At 40.2% G+C, this 9,235-nt stretch overlaps 1 long non-coding RNA gene across 3 annotated transcripts in view; it reads right to left on the bottom strand.

Annotated features, from left to right (window-relative positions):
* Positions 1–9,235, bottom strand: part of LOC122159382 — a 31,089-nt gene that overhangs the window by 3,564 nt on the left and 18,290 nt on the right. The window contains exon 4 of one of the 3 annotated variants that reach the window (XR_006168470.1): positions 4,261–4,296. The exons of 1 other annotated variant lie outside the window; for it this stretch is intronic. This is a non-coding gene — a long non-coding RNA (uncharacterized LOC122159382). Of the gene's footprint in view, positions 1–4,260; positions 4,297–5,252; positions 8,545–9,235 lie in introns of those variants that run through there. One more of the 3 variants, XR_006168464.1, reaches the window with a different exon arrangement.

The raw sequence follows: 9,235 nt of genomic DNA, 5'->3' as shown, positions 1-9,235 counted from the left end.
TTACTTTCTTCTCATTTTTCCATCACCAGCTATACTACAACATATCATGAACTCGGCACAATTGTCACTACCCTTTATCACATGATATAACATGGTATACAATTTTTCTTGCTCTATCTTGTGGCAGAGGAAATCACGTCTGCCAACACACGTGGAGATTTTCAAGACATTTCACAAATACTCAGGTTGTTCTGAAGCAGGTGCTGGCCATGCATAGCAGTTGTCATCCAAAATCAGGAAGAACTCTCTAACTCCATTAGAAAACAGCATTCCTTTATTCCTTACAATGCATACTGGGTGATTTGATCAATTAAGCACACCTTCCCAGAGTTCAAGTTCTACATTTAAATAGTTAACACCTACATATGCAATACATTGCACACTTACTCTTTCCCCAAAACTCACTAATATATGCTAATATCCTTCTGAGTGTGCATGGTAGTGGCCTCCAGTGGTCATAGATCGCTTACTTACTTTCTTCTCATTTTTCCATCATCAGCTTTGCAACAGTGACTTTCGGATGACTTTTAGCTGGTTTTCCCCCATTTAGCAAATTCCCATTGCTTGTTAGGGCATAATTAGCAACTTTCTATCTTTGAGCATTGTAACTCAGAACAATATACCAACGTAATACAATATATCGAAGGTAAAAGTCCTCGCACCTGGTGGATGCAAAGATAAAAGTAGCCTACCGTGGCTCCAGTACTCCTGTGAGGCAAGATCATTGAGAAAAAACAAGATTGTCCACACACCAACCAATGCTAAAATGGAAAGTTTTAGAACTGGCACTCATTGATTCCATTTGCTAAATATATTAGTCCTTAAACTAATATACTGATCCCTATTGCTAAACCACCTTATATCACAGCTGAGGAGACTTGCAACTTATTCATTCCTCTTCCAGCCTTAAATCTAACAAATTCTGCTCCTAAGCCTTATGATACAAGGCAGTCTGAATGTGAATGAATTCCAGAGTGAGATGTTTTTTCTGCTTTCCAGATGGCGACCTCCTGTGCAGCTATCCTACTAGGCCAGTCAAAGAGGAGTTGCATGTCTCAAGCATAAGACAATAAAATAGAGAGCAGAAAGGCACCAGATAAGACCTCCTGCCCCCTGCGTGGCTCCCTGTGGCTGTGCTGTGGGGCACAGCCTGCCTCCTGCTGGCTTCCCCTATAGCTCACTGTGGCCTGCAGGCCAGGTGCTGGGGTCAGGGGCCAGAAAGGCCTTTACAATAATACTGATACCACAAAGACCATGGAAGATTGTGCTGATCCCTAGCAGAGAACTGCACCTCTGTGCATCTTCCCCTCTCTGCAGGCATGTAGGTTCCACAGAGGTTTGGGTTCTGGCTCATCAAACCGCAAGATGCAATCTGATGGTGATGCTTGCCCTCACTCCCTCCTGCCACACTCCCTCCCAGGCTCCTGTGTGAGGCTGCCTGCGTTGGCCAAGCTGGAAGCTACCAAACATTGCCTGCTCAGCTACCACAGCGTAAACAGAACAATGTGTGCTTGCAATCAGTAAATGTTAGGGATTACAGGGAGGCTGCCTTCCTGCCAGCCACCAAAGCTCACGTGGCAGAAACTGGGGCCACGCTGCAGAACCACGACAGCTGCACAGGACAATCCTGCTGCCATTCTGCACCTGGCTCCCTGGATATCAATATATGCTCATGCAGCGCTTAGCACAAAGTAGTGAGAGTGGATCTTGCCGACTAAATACTACTGTGGCCCTAATGTTAAGTGGTTCTATTACCAAGTTCATTTTCCTGGTTCTTAATTACAGAGAAAGCTGGAAAGACGTGCACATCAAAGAAATCCTTTTCCCTAGCCAGATACGTCTGTTTTTTTCCTGCCATATTTTTAAATTCCACACCCTGTTCAGTTTGAAAACCCGCTCTAAGGTGCTGGGATTTAAATCACTACACACTTACCTGAAGCTTTTAAAAATACATGAAAGGTAACATGGACTGGTACAGAATTTCTTCCGTGTAATATTTTTCAGGTACATAAGAGATGGAATTAAACATCCTCCTATTCCCCCAAGCTGTCCATCGCCAACCTGCAGGCCAGTTTTTGGTTTTTTTAACCGAATTTTAAAAATTCTCTGAGAAGAACATTCTGTATTTTGAAGCACACTCGGCACGAATTCTGAAAAACATTATTAGCAAAGAACTCATGTGCATCAGCTCTTTTCCTATACAACCTTCTGCAAAAACATTGCAAAGTGAATAGTTTTCATTTCTCAACAGTTCTTAGGAACCAAGTTTTAATCAGACCTAGCTCTTGAGAGCCAAAGCCTTCCTTGTGCATTGCGGAAGTTTATTTTAAGCAGAAGCCATATCAAAGCTCTGCATGAGCTGCAGACCCTCACCCAGCAGGAAATGACCTTCCTTCAGTTACACATAACCTGAAGCTTTAAATATATCTGTAGATATTTAAAGTTAATAACTGCTACAAATACATTATGAGAAGGAGTTGTGTACAATACAGAAATGCATAAAAATCATTCAGAAGAATGATTTTTGCACCATAAAAACACCATAAATACAATGCAGAGTTTGTACATCCTTCTACTTTTAGTACAGCTGTGACAGTGAGGTGGGATCTGTAATTTGGGCAAAAATTTCACAAAGATTTTCTTTGCTGGGGCTTTTGGCCCTACCTGAATGAACACACAGCCTTGAAGCCCTCCAGTAAAATCTACCCAACGTCCAAAGCACATGAATACATGACAGCGTAGATGTACTCCCTGTACCTTTTCAAGACATTAAAGGAACTTTCTTAACTCTTGCTACATTTGACTTCAAAAATTTCATAATGCTGTTTGCTCCCCACTTTATTTCTTGATGCTATAATTAATGTGTTCTAATTAGTGCCCTGAAGAAACAGCACTAAACTCTTAATGGAAGACTCTGTGATTTTAATGGAGGTTTCCCCATCCCCCCCCCCGGCCCCAGAATTCAGATGGCCGGAGACAATTTTTAAATGCTTAAACAGAGGAGCAGTCATCATTATATTGTCCATTCCAGAAAGAGACAGTGTGAGCACGGGGGAAGATCCTGCTGAGTTATTCAGAGGGAAGAAAGCTGGTTTAGGGTACTTCAGTGGACTCCTCCACCCAACACAAGCATCATCTTTGTTCGTTTTCACTCACAGCCTTCCCATTTCAGATGAATTAAAGGAAGAGGAGGAGGAAGACTTGCAGACCCTCTGCAAAGCCTACCCAAACGCTAGCAATGTTTTTCCCCATTTGTTTTCTGGGGGGGGGGGGAGGAAAAAAAAAAAAAAAAAAAAGAAAAAAACCAGAACACTTCTCTCTATATTCTCTCCTCAGTTTTGTGGCCCTACACGTTACTTATGAAGATTTTGCTCTCTCTTCAACCACACAGAGAGACAGGCATCCTAAGTCAGCATTGCGCTAAGTGTGGAGATGTGAGCATTGGCACTGTGAGTGATCTCCAGTGGGCTTTTATACTCAAATAGATTACTTCTGCTTAAGAATGTAAGCATCCATATGTTCCATAAACATGGGCAGTTTCACCAATTAAAAGCATGGGAGGGAGGAGGAAAATAAATGTTTATCAGTGTGAAACCCAAGAACTCAGAGGTCACAACAGGAAAACAGCTTCAGTGGGGTTGCAACTGCCTTTAAACTTCTGAATTTCATCCCTGACTACGCCACCATTGGAGGGAGAAGCTCTGGCTTAACATTATATCCTAAACAAACTGAACACAGTACTTTAAGCTAGGTACTACATTGCTTTGAATTTGTCAACTTCTTGATTTGCACAGAACTAGACTACATACAAATGCATTTCTGATTAATCTGCCCATCCTCAGCACCCATATGATGTCCTTATTTGTTACCAGAACACTCTTAGAAGGCAAAATGTTACTCAAAGAGAAATGAGTAACAGGCTGGCTTAGTGGCTCCATCTTAGCAAATGCTGATTTTTCTTATGCTTTTAGTACTACACAGCACCATTCACTAGCCAGTTTTTAATGCTGAGAGGTATTGTGTATCACAATAATAGTAGAAACTGGTACTTGGGAATGCAGCAAAAAGAACAGCAATCTAAAGATCAGGTTATTTCTAAATAATTTTACATTGTTCTTAGTTCATAAGAATATATATTGTTGTGTTCATCTTATCCCTACTCTCATTGCAACTGCAGGGAAAAGAAAAAAAAACAAAACACAAACAGAGCAGGTTTTTAGAGGACTGAAAGTACAGTCATTTTCCTCCTCTTCACTTACACTTGTCATTTCTTTATTTTCTTTTCATCAGGGCTTCCTGACGAAGAAAATGATGAAAAAATTCCTTTTATTATTATTATTATTAACTTTGACATCATACACAGTACAGGATTAAATCTAAACTATTTGAACTGGAAGTAGCATCTCTAACTGAAGATAGCAGTGAATCTGAATTATTTACTAACTGTTAAATTTCCCTCCACCTGCAGCAAAACTAAGCCATCTGCAGTGAAGATGTAACCCCCCATATTGGGCAAGGAAGAGCTTTGTCCCTTTCAGGCTATGACAGACAAACAGTAGAGCTTGGAGCAAGCAGCTGTAACTAAGCACATCCAAGGGAAGATTTGTTAAGCTATTTTGCTCTTTTAAGAGTGAGAACCACATTTTTCTGTTACACGATGCACACACATTTTCTTTACTAATAGTTATCAAGTCATTCAGCATCCCACATGCAGGCACCATAGCTATTGCTATCAGCACTTTACACCTAGTAGACAGACAGTTCAGCCTTTGTATTTTGCTTAAGCCAGGGATCTCAAGTGTGCTGCTGTATTAAATCAATTTTTTGGTTCTTGTAGAGTAAGAGTTATGTTAGGTTTTCCAGTACTGGCAAAGAAAGCTGAAATAAAACCACCTTAATCCAATACAGATTTAAAACAGGATCAGTGCAAATTTACTGCTTGCAACACAGGAAATATAAATGAAGTATGTCAGTGTTCAAGATGAACTAAGAAGACATTCCAATACACATAATGTATGTAATATTATATTTGTCCAACTACAAGTGATTACAACTGTTAAAGATTTTGGCATACAATTTCTGGCAGTAGAGCATTAAAAAAAATAATAAAATGTGTATATATGTATATATATATATACACACACAAATTTTATTTTTTTCATATATATAAAATTATTTTTTTAAATAATATGTGTATATATATATATACACACATATATACATATATATATATATACACACACACCCCTCCCCCCCATAGTGACCTTCAGAAAACCTTCAGTTTCTGTTAAAGCTTCTGCAGGTAGGAAGCCCTCTACCCATGGGTCTGGCCTCCAAGGAACAGGTGACTGATTTACTGCCATGTGCCAGTGGAGTCTAAATAATAATGTAGTCCAAAAAATGCAGGATTTTGCCCATGTTCTTGTTTTTTTCAATATGAAAAAGAGAATGTTCTGCTAAAGTTCGTCTTCCAGCACTTCCATTTTTTCTGACTCTGTTTCAGAGAAGTGCTGAGGTTAACTCTTGAGTAGTCAAGACAATTGCACTGGGCTGTGAAACAACATACCTTCTGTGCTGCGCCCTTGTAGCCAGCTCATAATGAATGGAACACAGCACATACAGAGAACAAGATACGATTTAGCATGTTAAGTTTACTCTATTTCTTAGAAAATGTTTAAAGGAGCAGATTCTGACTCTGAGATCACTTTGCCTTCAGTGTCCTACCACTAACATGACTACACAGCTAATGTTTTCATAATGTATTATTCTCTTTACTACATTATTTCTTGTTTAGGTTTTATTTGTCTGATTGGTCACGTATTATTTTTTAAAATACCTTTCTTCTTCTCACAGCCAAAATATCAGTAAGAGTCTTTAGGAAAAACAGCTTTTCAGCAATAATTTGGCTGCTCTGTCTTGAGCTGATGGACACAGAATCCTCCTTTTACAGTCCCCACAAGCAGCAGAGAGGTCTGAATGGATTTCATTACAACATGGTATAAAACACAGGCACTACAGTCGTAATCATGCACTCTCACAGCAATTATCTGCCTCAACGAGCAGAGGATCGTGCCTTAATGAGTCACTGTGAGTATAAACCACATAACTAACCATTCATTAAACCAGTATGAGAAAAGCAGCACAGTAAAACCAATGTCCATACCGAAACAATTGGTGACAGCTCCACAACTCCACACAAGGCTCAGCTGAGGTATGCATCAAGCCAGCAACAGCTCACAGAGGCCTTTGAGGACATCAGCTAGAGACTGGAACAGGGATTACCACATAACAACTCCTCCTTGCATTAGCACCATACTTTAAAAACCTGCCTACAGACATTAAATGAGGCTCACCTGCTTCATCTAAACACCTTAAGAAGAAAAGATGTGATATCTAAAGGACCAGCATCTGTTACTGTGCTTCAACTGCAACTTCTGGTCATCTACAGGAATTAACTCCCATCAGCAGGAAAACACATCCACATGTGGGGGAATGTGTGGGTTGGTGCAGATTTGTATTTCAGGGCTGAGCTCTGGTGGATTTTTTTTTATGTCAAAAAGCTGCAGCCTTACCCTGATGGAATGACGCCTGGGATTTCCATGCCTTCCTAAGCTGCTTTCACAAGGCTTCTGGGACACTATCATAAATGTGGCTGTACCTGAGCAGCAATGCTAGCATTAACATGGAGGAAACAACAAAGACATCCCTAAAGAAGCAGAGAGATGGCATGCTCATTCAAGTCTTTGCTTTAGGTCAAAAGTGACATCTAACACGTGAAAGATCCAGAATTCTATACCCTGGTCAAGTGCAAAGTTTGGGCAGCATCAGTGCTAACACAGGAGAGTAACTGTGTGGAAATGTCTTCCCTTAGAAAGTGGTACAATCTTGGCTGTAGCTTTAGCTGACAAAAAGAAATTAATAATAAAAAAATACAAAAACATAAAAAAAAAAGGGAGATACTGAAACTATTAAAAGCCATTTCGAATAGTTGTGAGGGTTAATTTATTCTTCAGTGATGAACTGAGCTGGATGGCACCATAAACTGATTAGGAACTTTTGTAGGGCTCTTTTTCCTCTCCTCTCTTCTCTCTTTTTTTTTCCCCTCTAAAACAAACAAAAAAAGCAAACTGCTAACATAGTTTTATTTACGTGTTCAGTTTTCTCAGCTGATGGGCCCCTGTCCCTTGAGAAGTGAGACACAGGTGATTTCCTCCCAGAAAGGGAACTTGTGTAGTCTTAAGCAGCGTTCCCTCAAGAGACTCCAGATGGCAGACAGTTTATACCTGCACATACCTGGTTAACTCAAATGAGATCGTCTCATTTTTGTGTGCTGGCTTGGCCAAAGATCAAGGTCATTCTTCAAATCCCCCCCCCCCCCCTTTTTTTCTTTAAGTTCCTGTGAGAAGTGTTTAATAATTATTGTACTTGTGTTGAGATGGAAGTTTGATAGCATGAGAACATGCCAGCTCTGTCACAATCTAGACATGTAGGTACACATGATTTGATCACACCCTGTCATCTGACAAGCCTTCAGGTAACAGAGATCTGTATCTCTTGGACAAGTTTTAATAACTGAGGAAATAAAGCTGTGAAGTACCCACCCATTTCTTTGTAAGATTAAGCCCCAAATCCCTCTGAATGTGTTTCTTTGCTGGAAGAATATTTAGGATATATTTTAAATATTTCTGCCTTTATAGATATTTAGTTCAGCTATTTTAACTGTGAAGGTGCTTCTCAAGGGACCAAGAATAATAATGTAAATTCTACAAAGTTAATTTAAGATCCAGTGATGATCAGCCAGCTTCAAGCAAGTCTTCAGTATTTCAGAGGAACTCCAAATGTAAATGGTGAAGTCAGCTGAGGCTGTGACAGAGATCACTACTTCAATCACTTCAGCCTTCATTTCTAACTTCTACTGCTTTTCCTTGGCCTCCTTATTCCTCTCCTTACTCTTTTTTACATCACTATTCTTCCTAGTTCTTGCTTACATGGCTTCCTCCCCTTCTCTTTTCTTGCTAATGAGTTGGCTGCAGCCACAGCATAAATGGATCCAAAAGTTTTCTGTGTCAGCCCTTCTGGAATGTTTAGTCTAATGCCCAAGAGCTGAGGAGGGAGAATGTGAAGGACCAGATCCTCAATGGCACAGCCACCATTTAGCTGTCAACCACCAGCCCTGGTGGTTTTGGATTCCTCTAACCACACACCCAATCCTCAGTGCCCCTGAAGTCTATTTACAACATGTTCAGTAATTTTCACCAGCTGGCTCTTATTGAGAGTGTCACTCAGTATTTATGTAACATTTTCATGTATCAAATAACACGGCAAAAAATCTCTGTCTTAACCAACTTCATTATTTTTAGGCTGATAAATTTTTGGTTTTAATTACTAGGCATTTGTTGTCAGCAGTTTTCCCCCTGAAGGTTCTAAAAAACCCCATTGGGAAGCAGTGCTCAAACCTCCTTTCTCCCCATCAGGCTTTGGATCAGGCCAACCATGCTGAAACATGGTCTTTGAAGGTCACTTTTCACTTCAAGAATCAACAACCTGGAAACAAAGGAGTGCAATTAAAGCTAATGTTCCACATGGTTAAAAAAAAAAATTGTGAATGACTTCGTAACCTGGCATTTCAATTGGGAATGGAGTTGATTTAATAACAACAAGAAAGCAACAATCACATGAGGACGCTGCAATCATATGATTTTTTTGCATAGTCAGACACAGTTCTAACTTTGATTTATGCTTCTCTCCTTTCTGCCAGATAATGAGGGCTTAGTCCCAGCAAGCCTGGCATCCCTAAGGCTACTGCCTTCACCCCTTTCCCTGGCTGACGGGAGGCTGCTGAAGCATGGAGCATACATATGCAGGATGCACTTTGCTGTTCACACAGCTTGGGATCCTTCTCTTGGTGCTACTGGGAAGGCAGGAAAAAAGGACATCCAGCTCTCCTCTCCCTTTGTGCAGCTTCATAAACATAGGCCATGACTTAATGCTTCTGAAAGCCCCCTGAACATGGTGTGTTAAGAGGACAGAGGGGTGCAGAGAAAATGTGAGAAAAAATGAAAGATACCAAGAACAAATTAAAAATAAAAATACTAAATTATCATAGTTGTAAATTTTCCTCTCATTGAGCAATCTCTTCATTTTGTTTACAGTACCTTGGCTTACAGACTCCATCTGCTCTACCCAAATAAAATATAGTTTAGTGTTGCCCAACTTGTCGATTTCTCATTAACTG

This window comes from Centrocercus urophasianus, unplaced genomic scaffold (assembly GCF_019232065.1).
Source record: "Centrocercus urophasianus isolate 14NV4802_14NV808 unplaced genomic scaffold, USGS_Curo_1.0 seq_16, whole genome shotgun sequence".
NCBI classification, from domain to species: Eukaryota; Metazoa; Chordata; class Aves; order Galliformes; family Phasianidae; genus Centrocercus; species Centrocercus urophasianus.
The sequence above is the reverse complement of the archived record's forward strand: the minus strand, read 5'-3'. Positions and strand labels throughout refer to the sequence as shown.